General features: G+C 54.6%; 2 long non-coding RNA genes across 2 annotated transcripts; one reads left to right on the top strand and one right to left on the bottom strand.

Annotated features, from left to right (window-relative positions):
* The first annotated feature begins 1,638 nt into the window (after positions 1-1,638).
* Positions 1,639-6,998, top strand: LOC119870372. Its single transcript, XR_005355912.1, has 3 exons — positions 1,639-5,042; positions 5,997-6,120; positions 6,380-6,998. It is a non-coding gene; the product is annotated as an uncharacterized LOC119870372 (long non-coding RNA).
* Positions 5,753-9,610, bottom strand: LOC119870373. Its single transcript, XR_005355913.1, has 3 exons — positions 9,475-9,610; positions 6,281-6,597; positions 5,753-6,175 (listed from the first exon to the last, which is right to left on the bottom strand). It is a non-coding gene; the product is annotated as an uncharacterized LOC119870373 (long non-coding RNA).
* Between the last annotated feature and the right edge of the window lie 7,952 nt (positions 9,611-17,562).

A 17,562-nucleotide genomic window follows, 5' to 3' on the forward strand; every position in this document is an offset into this window, starting at 1 on the left:
TTTTTTGCAACACACTTTACGTCTATATATGTCATCAAGCCCACTATACGTTGTCATTACTTTTGCTTCAGAAGCAGTCGATCATCTTCTTTAATCACTATTTAGTTAGTATTCATTGAATCTTTTGGTTTATAAGTACTGAGGGATCTATAAAGTATACGTGAGCTGAATTCTGGATGTCTCCCAAACACAGCTCAAGTCCTGGTATTATATGTATTAGTAACTGACTGTTTTTATATTATTTTGAGCCACCTCCTTTTTCTATTGAAGTAAAGCTGACACACCAGGTTATGTTGGTTTTAAGTGTACAATATAGTGATTCGACTTCGACAAGGCTGTGATGCTGTGTTCACCTCAAGTGTAGCTGCCATCTATCACCATACAGTGGTATTATGATACCATTGACATAGTCCCCATGCTCTGTCTTTCTTCCCCATGTGGAACCAATTGATTATCTTTTAAAGAGATTTAAGTAAGAAGAAGAAAGCCTATAATGACTTCCCCATAGAGTTACCATCTCCAGTGATTGCCATTCTTTGTGTAGATCCCTACTTCTGGGTGGCATTATTTTCCTTCTGCCTGAGGAACTCCCTTTAACATTTCTCCTAATGTAGGTCTGCAGGCGATACCTTTTTCCAAAACCCGGTCTTTGGAGGTTTCTGTACCAGAAGCCCGACACCATAATTTCCCAACAATGGTACCCTGCAAAAATTCACGTGAATCAAGGTTGCCCATCAGCTTGAGTGGAGGGAGTAAGGGAGATAGCTGGATGGAAATGCTACAGGGCTGCCGAAGCTCAGCCACACAAGATCCTCTTTGCGATTAATATCAATGGGGGCCCCTTAGAGTTGATGTTCTAGGAAGAGCAGGATTCACTGCATGTTGAGCACTTACTATGTGCCAGATACTGCATTATGCATACCTCGTCGTTGAGTCTGAATAGGATAAAATGAGCCAAGCACCTGGTACATGTCACCCCTCAGAAAAGGCAGCTGTTATGATTATCTTCCTCCTTTTAACAACCTCATGGCACAGGCATTTTGATCCCTGAGCTACTGATAAGTAACCCGGGTTTAGACAAGTGAATCTGTGGAGGAACAGGGATTCAAACCCAAATCTGTGTGACTCTGAAGCCTGGGCTCTACATCACCTGCTCTGTCCCCACCCCCCAGGCCCAGGAACTGAGGCAGCAGGACAAGACTGACCTCCTGGCAATGGAGCCCATGGCCAGAGGAAGCATGAACAAGAATGTCCAGGAAGTAGGACTGCATTGACCCAGACTCAATCCAAAGTGTCTTTGGCAAAAGCAGGGGCAGGGGGCAGGACGGAGCACCCAGGGATGAGTCTGGGGCTGTTTGCTCAAAAACCCACTGCACTCCACCTATCTAGATTTGTACTCAGGACACGAAGAGCCCAGCAGCACACTTGATCTTTTTCTTTTAACAAATCAGTATGTTTTTGCCACAGCCGAGCAGCATGGAAAGTACAATGTGTGCAGGCATCAGAGATATAAAAACAAAACTCCAATTCTGCAGGTTTTATTGGTCTCACTCAGGGCCGCCCACTGCCATCACTCCCCTCCCCACCAGTGGTCACCCAGGGACTGGCTGCGTGCCCTCAAAGCCCTGTGCTTCCGATGTCAAAACAAACTAAGAACATCTGTTTTCTCTCTTTTTTCTTTTTTTTATCCCCCTTCTCTTTCTCTCCTGTTTTCTTTCCTTCATCCTCCCTCACTGCTTGTCATCTCCGAGGAGAGGGAAAGGCATCTCACATGCTGTGGCCTTCCTTTACCCAGGACTTAAGTCCTTTATCACCGAGCTCAGAGATGGAGGGTGGCAAGAAGACCAGGAAGGCGCTGGCGGTGGCCAACATTCCCCTGCTCTCTGCAGAACAGGAACGATTCCAGGCTGTGGATTTCTTTCTAAGGAGCTTGAGCATGTGAGATGCTGGGAGACCAGCCCATGGATTAGCAGATACCCCATCAAGCAAAGCAAGAATTCAGAAGAAGGGAGAGTGGCCAAGGTGAGAGACCAGAGGGTGAGCCTGGCAGCAGGGTTAGGGAGACCCCAGGACACGGGCTGGAACCAGCTTGGCCGCCCAGTACCAGGACAACTGGACCCTGGGAGGTGGGATCTGGATCACTTATGCCAAGTCTGCAAGACTGTTCCAATCTTAAGCCTCTCCTAATGTTCTTTTTCTGCCACCTTCCATCATAATGAGTTAAAAAGGTCTCCTCCAAACCAGGCATGATAAAAGAGGATACCCACCAAGTGGAGGGTACTTTGGGGAGAAATAAGGCCAGAACAGATAGACCCAGGGAGAAGCTGCCATAGTCCTCAGGGGAGTGACGTAGTCCAGAGGAAAGAAGGAAACAGATCTGGTCAGAGGGCAGCAGATGGTCAGTGGGGCTTGGTGGTATTTCTCACTAAGTTCTTAGTGGAATGGAAATTAGTGAGAAATGTGTATGAAGTCACACCACCTAAGTGGCAGAGCCACATCTAACCCTGGACCGGGTTCAGAAGATGATGTTTCTGAGGCAGGTGTGGCAGTCCACTGTGATGGCCCAGACATAGAAAGCAGGAGCAGAGGAGCAGAAATGTCACCTCACATTTCACCCTTCTCCTGCTGCACTTTCCAGCCCAGGCCACTTTCCTGCTCTCACGCATGACTGGCATGTCTCCTGGGGCTGGCCCAAAGCCCTAGGGCTGGGCTTCTGGGCTCCTCCCTGACTGGTGCCCTCATCTCTGGGACTCAGTTTCCTCTTCCACCCAGTGGGCTAATGCCTCCTCCCACTCTGTTGGGGCTACAGTTGTGCAGTAAAGGGAGCCAGGATTGGCCCAGCACCGAGGTGTCAGGCTCAGCATCTGTGACCATCTGTTCTGTGCCTTTAGGTGATGTTGGGTTTTACCAAACTGAGGGCATTACAGGAGCCAGCACAAAGGAGGACCTCCATCAATAAGTTTGTCACATGAACACATTAGTTAATGGGTTTGAATTCTTGCTTTGACATTTAATACCTGCATGACTTCCAGCAAGGACACAGAGTCATTCACTCCCTGGATTTCGAGTGAAAAATCACAGTGAAACAGACCCAGATTCAGCAAAGGAGCTGGGCACTGAAGAACAGAAATACTTTTGAAAATACCATCAGGGACGTGGGGTACTTGTGCAACCACACAGGGCCTTACACACTTGCTTTAAATCTCTGTGATCACCATCTCGAGATTCCTAATAATTTTATCTTTAACTTGCAAGTGGCGTCCGCCAGGACAGCAGAGTACAGGCATGAGAATCCAGAATATGCGGGCTGTGTGCGCCCGATGATTCTTGCCGCCTCGCTTGGATAGAGCATCAGTGGTGTGGTGCCCGGTGGGCTCAGATTCCCAGCCTAGGCTGGGGTGAGTTCAGCAGGACTCAAGGTGAGGGTAAGGCCAGAGTGTCACCTCTACAACTGAGTAAGGAGTGGAGGGTACTGACAGCCCTGAAAGGCCAGGCTTCCCATTTTAACCAGGACATTCAGCAAGTGCAGAAAGGAATCAGGGGTTGTCTGAGACATATACCTGATCAAGGAAGCTTACCAGATCCTTCCTTTTGTGTCACTTCCCTATATTAGCCAACCACTCACCCTGGAAATGGTGCAGGAGGAAAGGAAAAAATAAAACAACTCATGGTTCCCCTCCTTGCAGTCCCTCCTGGCTCACTGGTGAGCAGACCAGGAGAGTGGCGGGAGCGGACACGCAGCAGGAAGCCAAACGAAGGCTGTGAAGCTGGTTTGGTGCTGCTCCCACTCCTCCTGCAGGAATGAAATACGTTGGCCTGCGAGCGCCATGAAATACGAATTGTGTAATTCCCGTGACTCCGTATACGAATTAAAAGCTCCTATATTTGCATTTAAAACTGGCATTGCACAATATAAAGATGAACGGTAAAGTTCATGCTAATAATTTTAAATTCTAATTTTTCTTTACTTAGAGCCACATTAAATAGGAAATAAAATACACCACAGAAGATGAGAGAGAGAGACTGCGGCAGAAAGGGAAAAGCTTTATATTTCTGTGTGTTTAATGGCACTTTTTTTCCAGCTTTTTGAATAAGGGCCCCACATACTCGTTCTTCACGGAGCCCACAGCCTCTGCAGCCAGTCCGGCCGGGAGAAGCCAGGCGCCTCCATGCTTCCCCTGGGCAGAGAGGCTGGGCTTCTGCTAGGTCACTGCAAACCCATAGGAGGTGCCAACCAACACGCCCCGGCAGGAGATGGGGTCCTGGGGACGCCTCTCACTCGGGGCTCTGAGGGTGGGGAGGATCGGGGGCAGGAGCCCTGCAGAGGCCCAGGTGGGAAAGAAGCCGGGCCGAGGCAGGGGGAGGTGGGAGTCCACCCCGAGCACTGTCACAGGTGCCAGTCACTGTGCCCAGCACTTCCCGCACACGTCCCACGTCATCCCACCGCGATCCTGGGAGATGAGGATCGTCGTCCCCTTCCACAGATGAGGACACTGAGGCCTGAGTGCTCAGGACCCGTCCCAGCTCCACGGCCAGTGAGGGCCAGAGCCGGCCGCGGAGCCATCTCTCCACGAGCTGACTCAGGCAGGTCCTGTGACAGGCCTGGTGCCACCCACGGGGACAGAGACACCGTCATGGCCCTCCAGCCCCCAGTGTCATGGGGGACCTGATGAGGAAGCACAGGCCCAGTGGGAGCCCGAGGGGGAGCCTGGGGGGGAGCAGCCGGTGGATCCCACCTTGGGGAGGAGGAGGAGGAGAGCATGGAAGAGGAGGGATAAGGAGGAAGAGGAGGCTGCTGGAGGGAATGATCATTACAAATTTCCCAGGGGCCAGAGAGGTGAGGCTTGTTCGGAAACATCAGGCCAAGCTGTCCCAGCTCGGGGAGAGTGACTCGTGGAGCGGAGGCTGACGGAAGGAAGGAGGCCCTGGCTCCTCCGGGAGGAGGAGGATGAGAACTGAGACTCTGGAGCCAAACCCAGGCCCTGGAGCTCCAGGCAAGTCGCTGTTCCTTCCGGGCTGTTCCTTCATTGGGTGGGGACATGGTAAGAGCCTGCCTCCTCCCAGCGGTTTGCGGGGACACAGGAGGGCCAGCTGAGCATGAGCCTCCCCGGCTGCCAGGCCTGCACTCTGGAGGATGCTGTGCTTGCTCTGGAGAGAACAGACCTCAGTGGCCTCACATGTGTCTCCCAGGGAAAGCAATCTGGGCTCCCAGAGGGGGACAGAGCCCCTCCCATGGCCTCCTCACCCCATCTGGGCTGAAGTAACAGGACAGGGAATTTAGGACTGACTCCCTTCTCCTTCTCCCGAGTAGCCTTCATTCCCTCCCCCAGGGCAAAGTGCCTTAAATTCACTGTCACATTGACTCAACCCCAGACCCATGTCCCCCCTCCCCTGGCTGCCCCTTTCCCTTCCTCTCTTACTCTCCAAGGCAAATACAGACCCTGGGGTCCCCGAGCAAAGCCATGTGTTCTTGGGGAAGTCACTTGCCCTCTCTGTGCCTCAGTTTCCCCATTGGTGAAGTGAGGAGCTTGGACAGGGAAGAAGGCCAGCCTTAGCAAGCCCTCCTGTATGTGGGGCCCTGACCCCCCTCCCTCCTGGACCCCTGTGTGCCGGGATTACTTGTGCTCCCTCATGAGTCCTGAAGCACAGACTCAGCACCCACCACCCCTCCCATCCCTGCCCTGCAGGAAGCTCAGACAAAGCCAGTCTTCGCTGGGCTCCCAACACCCTCACCCACCCCACCCTACTAGGGTTTGCTCCAGTTGTATCCCTTCCTCCCAACTCCTATGCATCCTTCAAAGCCCAGGATTTATGTCTCTACTAAAGGCTTTTCCAGACAGAATTACTTGCTCCTTCAGCTCTGCCCTAGAGCAGCTAGTGGAGAACATGTTCTGAGCCCAGAACACGTGCCAGGCTCTGTCCTCACCTGTTACATGGGCCACCTCACTCTACCCTTACTACCACCCTGTGAGACATTTGTCCTCTTTACTGTACAGATGAGGAACTGAGGCTCAGAGAAGTGGTGCAACTTGCCTGAGGCCACACAGCCAGGAAGCAGGGGAGCCCCTTTCTCTCCACCTCTGTGAATATCCATATCTCGGTGGTTTCCCCAACTGGACGGTGAGCAACCTGAGCAGGATGGTTCGTTCCTAAGTCTTCCTTGTATCCCCAGAACCTAAAGTACCAGGGCCGGGCAGCCTCAATGGAGGTGTCCGATGAACACATCTGTCAGCTGATTCCCACCCTACCTCCCAGCATTTGCTCCCACTGGCCTCCCCACCTGGATGCCCTTCCTCGTCGTCTCTGCGTCCAGTCCTCTATCATCTCCACAACCTTCTTCAGGGAGGCCTCAGGCTTCACTTTGTGCCTCTTTCTCCAGCTGCTTATTTGCACCAGATGAGGTGGATGTTTCCAGGGGCCCAGAACCTGCCTCACTCAGGCCCTCCTTGATGTGCCCAGGAAGTGCTCTTGCTTCACAGGAAGTGCTCATTGCTCAGTTGAACTGACCTGGGACCCAGCCCCATCTGGATCAGTGACAAATCCACCACTGACATCTGGAGCCCCAGCTCCTCTGATGCTCAGATCCCCATGTCCCTCCTGCACAGGGCCAGGGAAAGGGCAGGGACTTGGGTCAGCCAGGCCTGGGCTCACACCCCTCCTGCCACCAATGACCTGAGTGACCTGGGACAGGTCAGTTCCACCCTCAGGGCCCCAAACTCCCCTCCAGAAAAGTGGGAGCAGCAGTGTCCACCTGGGGGCAAAGTGAGGGCTGATGAGTCCAGCCTGGGCGCAGCCCTGCACACAGTAGGCACTCAGTACCTGTGAGCCCGCCTCCCCTGCACGGGTGGGCAAACTGCGAGCTGCATCCAGCTCAGAGCTGCTGAGTGAGTCCTTTATCCTGCAGCCCTCCCCCTCTTCCTCCCCCTCCTCCCCCCATGCCTCCCTCTACCTCCACCACCACCTCCCTCCCTCCCAGGCCAGTGACCCCTGCCCTCCTGCTCCCAGTGTAATTTGTGTGGTTTCTATGAGGGTTGTTTCATTATTACACGGAATAAATCTTTCAGGAGGTTTAAATTCCAATCTTTTTTCCTAATTCACCTACACCCAAAGAGAAATGACTGCATTTGGCAAAGGTCACACATTAAACACACAATATGGGACAGGAGGAGGAGGCGAGGCCCCCATAACAGAGGAGGTATGTTCCTTAGGGGAAGCACGGGGCTCTCCTCTCCAGGAGCACCTGCCCTTCCGGGGCTGGGAAGCCCAGTGGCGGCTCAGGACTACTGCTCACGGCAGTGACATGAGTTCTGTTCCTGGAGCACCTGCTTGGGGGGCCACCAAGCCCTGCAGTCAGCCCTGCAAGAGTGTCCTCGTCCCCACTGCGCAGACCGGGCCGCTGAGGGGTGAGGGTCCCCCCCAGGTCTGCACCCAGCAGTAAGAGGCGGAGCAGGGACTTGAACGCAGTCTGCTGGCTCCAAGGCTCCCCGTCCCGTCCCCGCTGTCCTGCCCCCTGGGAACATGGGGGGGGGGGATTATGACAGGAAGGGTGAGCAGGGCAATGGGCCCAATCCAGGCAGTCGCCCACCAGGCTTTGGGTTCACCCCTGGCTCCAGAGGCCTGAAGTGCAGGCCAGAAAATGAAAAAAAAAAAAAAAAAAACAGAACAAAACAAGAAACAACACAAAAACCCATCGATGAATGAGTACAGCCAACCGGATGCTTAGCTGCGGGCTGCCCTGGGTGCCCTGGGTGCCCTGGGAGCCCAGCAGCAGGGAAAGGATCCTGAAATGATCCGTTCGTGCCCCCGGGGCAAGCAGGCCCCGCTCGCCTGCGACCAGCCTGGCACCAGCCCCACGGGCCTCTCGTACGTGCTGTCTCCGGCCAGGAGGGCAGACGTGAGGCCGTGCTTACCTCTGCCCCCTGCACCTGTCTGCCTTCACCGGCTCCTGGTTCCCACTCCCCGAAACCAGGCTCCTGAGGGCAGGATGGACGGCGGCCTCGCTCCCTGCAAAGGCCCCGGAGGCCGAAGCTTCTCCCAGCCCAGAGCGCGTGGGTGGGGGCGCTCAGACCCCTCCCCGGGGGGGAAGGACTTCCCGGGGCAGAGCCAGGGCAGGGGCCCGGCCCGGCTCACAGCGACCCCGGGAGGGCAGCGGGCGCCCCTCCTGACGGCTGCCCTGCCCTGCCCTCCGGGGCTCGCCCACCAACGCCCAGTCCCTGAGTGACCGGGGTGCAGAGGCGGGCGGGATCAGGGCTGTGGGACCCAAATGAAGTCACACCCGAGCTCTCTAGACAGCACAGGAGGGACGGTGGCCGTCCCAGGGGAGGCCGAGTCACTCCCAGGGCCCGGGGTGTCTGTCCTGGTGCTGGGGAGGCAGGGACGCATGAGCACCCATGGGAAGGGACATCCAGGGCCTAGGGAAGGGGCGCAGGGTATCGGGGTGGGGGAGGGAGTGAGGCCGCGGCAGTAATGCCCCCCAAGGAAAGAAGACAGAGGGAAGCCTGCGGGGGGCGGGGGGGGCAGCAGGAGGTGCCCCTGCCCTGTGGGACAACTCCCTGGTGGCCTCCCCTCCTGCCGAGGACGTGGGACACTCGGTACCTTGCCCCAAGTCACACAGCTCATGGGGGCAGCTGAGAGCCCAGCCAGACACTTGGCCGCCACCCTGAGCCCCCGGCTGCTTTCCCAGATCTGCCTCGGGTGGGGGCCTCAGCCCAGGCTCCTCCGGAGACTTGGCCTCCTTCATTCCCCGGCTGACATTTGACTTAATCAATTCCAGCTCCTTCTGTCAGAATTAAACCTTTCCAGATCCTTCTAAATTGCTCCAATGTTCTGGGGCTGGGTTTCATCACCAAATGACTCCATGTGGTTAGGGCTGGGTGCTGGCTGGGAGCGGATCCTGTCCTTTCTGATGATTGTTCCTGACGTGCTTTCGTCTGTCCAACTTTCCTGCCCCTGCCTGGCTGCAGGGTCCCGGGAGGCTGGCAGCTGCCCTCCGTCCCCAGGCCGAGGCCGAGCACCCCAGGAAGGCGGGATGTCCTTGCAGGAGGCCACCTCTGCCTGCCATGGCTCCCAGCACCCTCACTCCACCTTCCTGGACGGTGGCATCCAGGGCCCCCAGATGCTGCCTGCAGCTTCCCCCCCACATCCCAACACCCCAAGAACACTACGTGCTGCTCCCCAAATCCTCCTGACGTGCTCATGGCTCCCACACTTTGCACGGACTTTTCCCTTCACCAGGAATACCTTTCCACACCTTCTCCATCTGGAGAAATCCAGCTCATCTCCCAAGGCCAAGGCACAGATCGGGGAGGGAGGGAGGGAGGGAGGGAGGGAGGGAGGGAGGGAGGGGGTACCATATTTTCCCTCCTGCCACATGCCAAGCGCCATCCAAGGGGCGACTACTCTCAGTGAGTCCCACTGCGGCCCGGGCACCAATCAGTGGCCCATTTTACAGATGGGGAACATGGGGCTACTTACTCAGAGTCGCCCAGTGTCAGCGGGGGCACTGGGATAGCTCGGGCCCAGCTGGCCAAGCCACAGAGCAGCCCTGTGCACGAGCCCCTGGCTGTGGGCACCGTGCAGAGCCCCGAGCAGGGGCACCGCTCCTTCTCCCTCCAACACCGGGCATTACTAAGTCTCCTTTCCTCCTGGTCATTTCCTGTCCGTCCTCCTCTGTCCCTGACTGGCCCCTCCTTGGGGAGAGGAGCAGATTGAATCTTCTGTTACTCACGTTAGGGAACTGAAACGGGTTGAGGTGAGCCAAATGGCCCCAGCCCATGCCCCTGGCCTGGTGCCCAACTCTGCCCCAGAGAGAGACAGACGCCCCAAAACAGCAAGCTGTGCACGGCGAGGCTAAGCCTGTGTTGGTGTCCCATTCACTTGTCCATATGTTTAGCCCCTGGGGGGATGGAGGTCAGGAGAGACGGGGGTCACATGGGAATGGTGACTGCAGGGCAGTTCCCCCTGTCGGGTGGTGAGCTCCCCGTCCCTGTGAGAGTCCAAGTCATTACAGGGCAGAGGAGAGGGCTCCCTGTATAAGGAAGCGGGGAGTTAAACCAGCGCCACTTCCTGCGCTGACACTGATCCCAGGACGGCCGTGTCTGCTCCACGTTGCTGGCCCATTCGGTGAGTCCGAGGCCGTGAGCTGTGGGACAGCTCCAGGTGTCCCCCGGAGACTCCTTAACTCTCAGCCCGTCAGGCCTGTGAGCCCAGGAATGAGTCTGTGATTCCGGAATTCCAGGATTCTGGGAAAGGGACCAGATGCTCATGTTCTGTGATTCAAAGGTTTGCTGAAAGCCTCTCTGAGTCCATGAGAGACGCTCTGGTTCCCAGATCCTGCGCGGCGCAGGTGCCACGAAAGGGAAGGACGGGCAGACCCGCAGGCGGAGGGAGCTTCCGTGACGCTGGGCCCACGGAGTCGGCTCTGCCGAGGGAGGGCCCTGGGCCGCGGCCACCCCCCGCCCTGCTCCTCTCTGCGCTCCGTGTGGGTCCCGGGGCCCCGAGCCCCACACCCGGTCTGCTCCCCGGGCTCACCACCCCCAGGGCCCCGTGTGCCGAGTGGGTGACGTGGGTCCTCAGGCCCGTGGGGCCGACACCTCGGCGACCTGCTCCCCGATGCACACGCTGATGCACATGCTGCCTTCTGGGGTGTTCCTGCTGTGTTAGCACGAGGCGCAATGGGGACGCAGCCTCAGTGGAACTTTCCAGTGTGTCTCCCTCAGGACGAGTCCCTTGGGGAGGAAAGCAGGAGCCCCCTTGCATTTCAGCCCTGTCCATGGTCTCTGCCGCACTCCCCTGCTCCACCACGGAGGTCTCCCCACTGATCTGGGGCGCTCTCCGGGGGGCTTCGAGCCACAGCTGTCCTGCGGGTTCGGCTGGGTTTCTCTGGAAAGGAACAGGATCCCGCGAGGGGAGAAGTAGGGACCAGGCCGGTGGGGCTGGGATTCTGGAGGGAGCTGGATTCGCACTCGGTCCTCCAGGACCACCCAGGGACCATGCCCCCCACCCACCGACCTCAGCAGGAAGGCTGGGGTCCCCGCGCACCTGAGGCAGAGAGAACCCGGAGCCCAGAGCCCTGGCAGACTTAGCCATGGGGACAGGGACAAGCCACTCCCCTCCCTGCGCCCCAGGAGCCTCCCTGGAAACACCCCCAACTGGTAAGGAACCCCTATAGTCCTGAGATATGACCCTGTGGGGGATACTCTCCATCTGGACATTCCCCATCCAACTCCCCCTCCCTTTACTATTGGACCCCTGGCCCTGCAGGTCCCTGCTCAGATGCCCCTTCCTCTAGGCAGGCTTCCCTACTCTTGCAGGGGACACCCATAGAATCCTGTGCCCCCCTTCCACGGACATCTTCACATTCATGGTGATGTATGCTCAAAACCAGTTTCTCTACTCAACTGAAGTACCATGAAGGTAGGACCTCGACTATTTTGTTCAGCACTGTCTGCACCATGGCACTTGACATATGATGGGTGCTCCACTGCCGTTGATTGGATGGAGATGAAGGGATGGATGGATGGATGGATGGATGGATGGATGGATGGATGGATGGACGAGCATGTCAAGTATGACACATGTAACACTCAGAACTGGTTCAGATGTTTCCCCAGATTTCACCAAACTGTCCCTACCTGACCAGCTGGTCATCATCCCATGGGAAGACAAAATCTCTCATGGGATGATACCCTACTGTTCTGGGGACTTGACCTGCCTTTTCTTGTTGCTTCTCACAGCCACACCCCCGTGAGGTAGGTCTCTTGGTCTCAGGCTACAACCAAGCACATGGCAACTCCAGGAAGTTGTGTCACCCCTAGTGGGTGGCCCAGCTGGACACACACCGAGGTCTGTGTCCTGGCCAGGAGCTGCAAAGCATGAGGAGGATGCCCCTGGTGGGGCTGCCAATGTGGGGCTGGACTAAGGATTGGGTGACAAGCCCTCTTCCCCCATAAAAGCCATAGATAGGTCCCCATACCCAGAATGAGCTCCTGGTGAATAAACACGAATGCTAACAATAATAAAAGCACCCGCTGCCATAGCAGGGCACTGACCCCATGCCAGGCTGGGGCCGGCACTCCTTTCTCACCCCATTTAACCCTCTCCCCGGCCCCACAAGCTGCTGCTGTTGGGCCCATGTTATAAAGGAGGCGAGGGAGGCTCACAGAGGAACAGTGGCCTGCCCAGGGTCCCATAGCCATGGGCAGAGCCAGGCCAGACCCCCAGGGATCTCACACCAGGGTCATGGGCCTCTTTAGCATCTGATGGATGCCCAGAAGGTCAACAGTACGATGTGTGAGTACAGTACAGTAAGATCTATCGTTCAATTGTTCTGTTTTATTAGTAGTTATTGTTGTTTCTTACTATCCTTAATTTATAAATATAACTCTGTCATGGACATGTATGTATGTGTGTATGTATAGGAAGAAATGTATAGGAAATAGTATATGTAGGGTTCAGTACTATCGATGATTTTGAGCATCCACTGGACATCGTGGGATAAATCCCTCCCCACCCCCAGACAAGGGAGCAGTACTATACCCATGAATCAAAGATTCAATGCACTGATTGCTTGTTGGGGGTGGGAGGAGGCTAATACTCATTAAAATAAATACAGACCAGTAGAATATGAAATATAAAATGTTTATCCGTGCACCCCCGTAGTCACCTCTCTGACTCACAGGAGCAGGTCCCACACCCTGGGAGGTGCCAGGCCTGCTACTGGAGAGGCCGAGAAGAGGGGGGAGGAGGTGGCATCTGGGCGGGGGGACCTGAGTGGCCTCTCCCAGCCCAGCCCAGCCCAGGGAGGAGGCGGCTTCTCTTTCTCCCGGGGGAAGCCCCACCCCTGCCTGCCGCCCCAGCCTGGGCCTTGGCAGAGGAAACACCGCGGCAGCTGGAAGGGAAGGCCCCATGGGGAAGCCTGCCGTGGCCCCAACGGCCCCCTGAGAATGGGATGCACCTGGGGGTGCTCACCACTTGCCCCTCCTCTCTTCCAAAGGGAGCCCCAGGCACCCAAAAGCAGAATTCCCAGCTCTGCACCACCCCAGGGAGAGAAGCCAGGAGGGTGCCTTCTGTTCATGTGCTAGGGGTCCTGCCAAAAATGAAGACAGGAAACTGCAAAGGAAAATCTGGCAACAACAGAAAAAGGGAACAGAACCTTCCAGAGAGGCAGTCACTTCTCCAGCCAGACAAGGCAACAGTGATGGGTTGGGGAACAGACAGAAAAGCCTCCAGGCTGGTGTGGGGGCTGCGCTGAGGTGGGTTGTCTGCTCTGGGCCCACATGGGAGGCGGTGTAGCCAACTAGAGGAAGTCCCAGTGCAGCACCTGCAGAAAGAGAAGCCCTGGGGCCTCCGTGGGGCAGACGGGTCAGGCCAGGGTTCAAGTCCCAGCTCCTCCTCTTACCCCTGCAGTTCCCTTCTTCCCCCCGAGCCTCATTTTCCCCATCTGTAAAATGGAGGAGACTAGAACCTATGTCCACCAGGCATTGTGGGGAATAACCTTGACCATCCTGAAGTCTGAAATCTCGTACCTGCAAGCCAGGCGCCAGGCCCAGCACCGTGGATCGGCCACATCGGGCCTCCAGGATAATCGGCACTCTCCCGAGTACCCCCCACCCCCCACAGTTCTCCCCCCCTCCCCCGGTCTGCATCCTCCCAGCCACCGACCCTGGCCCACACTCAAATGCTCTCTATACAGTCCCCCTGCAGACCCCACGCTGCCTGGCACCACCACTGAGTAGGACAGCAGCTCGCACTTTACAGGAGGGGACAGACAGGAAGGAGCCCCTTGGGGCCCTGCAAACCTGAAGGGATGATGGGAGGGGACAGATTCTGACCTGTTGGGAGGTTTCCCACGAGGGAGAAGGTGCTGTCTCCCCCTTGAAGCCCTGGTGGGAGACCTGTGGCCAAGGGGACACCTGGACCCAAACCCAGGCACAGATGGGGATCCCGTCCTGGCCTGACGACACCCCACCCCCATGCTTGGTGCCTCATTTCAGTCTGGACGCCCGGGGAGGGAAGTGCTCTTGGTGTCCTCAGTGAACAAACGGAGACCAGAGGGGCAGTCAGGTGGCCCAAGTCACACAGCACGGCAGGGACAGCCCGGGGCTCACCCCCAGCTCTGTCGATGATAGACTCTGTGTCCTCTTCATGGCATCTATTGTGGGGACCCTTCAGACACCTGTGCTTGGGTGTCTCGTACCCCTCTTCTTCCACCATGCTGTAGTTCTTTTTGGCTCATAAGCACTAATATCCAGATTTGGGGGCAAAGGACTCAGTCATTTGTAAACAGTAACGAGAGAGGAAGGGGACAGGACGATGCCCCTCGGGTGCTCCTGCTCCACCCCCGGCCCACTCCTAACAGTCAAGTCTGGGCTGTGCCCCTGGTTGGCAAAGCCTCTGAACCTAGTGAGGCCAGGACAAGCAGATAGGGCCCCATCCGCATGCATGCCAGAATCAGGGATCCCGAGGGTGACCCAGCTGGAGAAGGGAGGATGGCCTTTCCTGGGGAGACCACAGACCCATGGTTTGCCCCAATAGAGGTCATTGCCTCCCTGGGAGGCTTTGGGAGGAGGGTCTAAAGGGGTCCAGTGACAAGGACAAAGGAGCTCTCCCCAGGTCTGAGCCCTACTCCTGGTGCCAGAACTGGACACCCAGATCCCTAGATCCAGGGTGCCTGGTCCCTGGATCACAGGGCACCCAGGTTCCAGACCCCTCCACACCAACCTCATTTCTGCCATTTCAGGCTCACCCTCCTCCAAAAACACCACCTCAAAGTCTAAGACAGGCTTCACACTCATCTTGTCCTGTCTCTGGAACCCATTTCACAGGTAGAGAAACTGAAGCCCAGAATTTCCTATGAGACGGCAGCCAAGAAGGAGTGAAAACAGCAGGAAATTTGGAGATAACAGGCCTGCCTTCCAAAGCCAGATCTAACTCAAGTGCCTTGGCAAACCCTGCACATCTCGGAGTCACCATTAACACACCTGCAAATCTTCCCTGCGCCCCATATGTAGCCCAGTGCCCCGCAAACATCTGTAAAACTTCATTCCCCTCTGTCTATATGTACAATGGGTCTGTAATATGAACTGTGAAGTTTAAGTTAGAAAATCCACATGGAGCCCCTAGCACATGGCAGGAGCCCAAGAAACAGTGGCTCAATAGAGAATCAAGGCTGCCCTGACCCAAATCCCCAGATAGCGCGTCCTGTGAGCAGAGCAGCTGGGCTCTGGTGGCGGAGGCTCCCCGCCACCCTGCAGCTCCAAAGGGGAGGGAGGCGTGTCTTCCTGGCCCAGCTGCCCCCCTTCCCACTCCTGTCTTCTCCCACATGAGTTGCATTTGCATCTGGAACAGATGGGTGTTGGGATTCCTCCCCACGGCCCCTGATGTCTCACAGAGCTTTGGGCCAGGATATAACCATGCAATTAAGAGGAGACATGCAAAAGCACCCTCTGGCAAGACTTAACCACCTTCCCTCTCCTGAAAATCCATCAGTGAACTATGGTTGCAAAGACAGATCCTTTACTGACATCTGATCACCAATGCACTATGCAGCAAAGAGGTCCCTGAGGCCTAAAGAAAGAAGTGTATATTCGTTAGCTTTATTCTTTATCTCAATAAAAAACAAGAAAATGAAAGTATTGGTTAGAAAGCAACATGCCTCCGGGCAGGCCTCTAGTCCCTGAGAATCATGAAGAAAAATTACTCCACCCCGAGATGGAAGGGTGAACAGAACTCTGGCCAATCAGAGTCTTGCATCTCACGGCCACAGTGATTGGTTCGGAAATGAGCATATGACCCCAATCCAAGCCAGTGAGGCTGAATTCTGGAACTTTCTATGGACTTGGAGACAATATGGTGTGAGCATGGTCTCCATTACAGAACCATCTAGAGGAGAGGGCCTGCCAGAATGTGAGGCCATCCTGGCAGAGACCAGGGCAAAGGATGGAGACAGATCTAACGACATCATTTATTTAACTAATAGGCTTTCATTCCCCCCCGCCCCCACCACCACCATCATCCTGATTTCTATATGCATGTGTATAATGCATCAGAGCTATAACTATAAGCTGTTTCAGGTCAATTTTGGAACATAAATTTTAAAACTACAAAAAAATAGATTGATTCAGACTGCAGTCCAGGGTCACCTTGAATTAGAAGGAGAGAACGTGCTATTAAACAAAAATTATAGTGATCATTTATCAAAAGCAAATTATATACTCTGTGTGCGAGGCATTAATGCCTTTATTTCCATGCATTACCTTAAGCCTCGGAGCCATCCCGAGGAGACAGGGCCTGTTGTTCCTCATGTTTTTCAGCTGAAGAAACTTGTGTTACTTTCAACCAGCCACTCCTCTACCCTGAACCAAAAACTAGAGAGCACACAGAAAGAAAACTCTAGACTAATATCCCTTATTTCTTTCTCCTGCCTTCCTATTATTGAATATTTTTAGACTTCAGTTTTTATTTACCTGTATCGTTTTGGAGTAGATCTCTGTATAGCTCCTTTCGGGTCTGCTCTGGGTGTTATGTTATAGCTACATAACTTATCCCCTCTACCAACTTCATCATTTTACCACTTGAGTGCAATGGAGAAACCTTACCTCCCTTTGCTTTCCCCAATTTATAATACAAATGTGTTAACTATCTCTTCTACGTATATTTAGAACCACATCAGAGTTAAAGTTTTTGTTTCAACCATAAAACACAATTTAGAAAACTTGAGAGGGAAAGAAAATTCTAGTATATTTACTCATACTTTTGCTTATGTTCTTTCTTCTTCCTGATGTTTTGAGAATCCTCCTTTTGTTTCCAGAGACAAAGAGTAGGGGAGGGGAGGAGGGAAAGAGAGAATCTTAAGCAGGCCTCAGGCTCAGCAGCGTGGAGCTCAACGTGGGGCTGGATCTCACAACCCTGAGATCATGACTTGAGCAGAAATCAAGAGTCGGATGCTTAACCAACTGAGCCACCCAGGTGCCCCTCAAGAATCCTGCTTTTGGGGCACCTGGGTGGCTCAGTAGTTGAGCATCTGCCTTTGGCTCAGGTCATGATCCCCGGGTCCCGGGATTGAGTCCACGTTGGGCTTCCTGCAGGGAGTCTGCTTCTCCCTCTTCCCTATGTCTCTGCCTCTCTCTGTGTGTCTCTCATGAATAAATAAATAAAATCTAAAAAAAAAAAAAAAAAAAAAAGAATCCTCCTTTTATGTTTCCCTTCCATTTAGAGAATTTTTTTAGCCATACTTTTAGGACGGATCTTCAGACAACAAATTATCTCAGTTTTCTTTCATTTGATAATGTCTTTTTCCTCTTCATTCATGAAGGATATTTTCACCGAATATAGGATTCTGGTTGGCAGTTCATTTCTTTCAGCACATAAAAATGCTGTGCCACTTTCTTGTAGCCTCTGTGGTTTCTGATGAGAAATAACCTGTCACACTAATATTTAACCCTATAGATAAGGTATCAGTTCTCTCTCACTGCTTTTTAGATATTTTGTTTTTAATTTTTAGAAGTTTAATGATGATGATGATGATGATGTGTCTTGGTGTGTATTTCTTTGGATTTCCCT

Source organism: Canis lupus, chromosome 2 (assembly GCF_011100685.1).
Source record: "Canis lupus familiaris isolate Mischka breed German Shepherd chromosome 2, alternate assembly UU_Cfam_GSD_1.0, whole genome shotgun sequence".
NCBI classification, from domain to species: domain Eukaryota; kingdom Metazoa; phylum Chordata; class Mammalia; order Carnivora; family Canidae; genus Canis; species Canis lupus.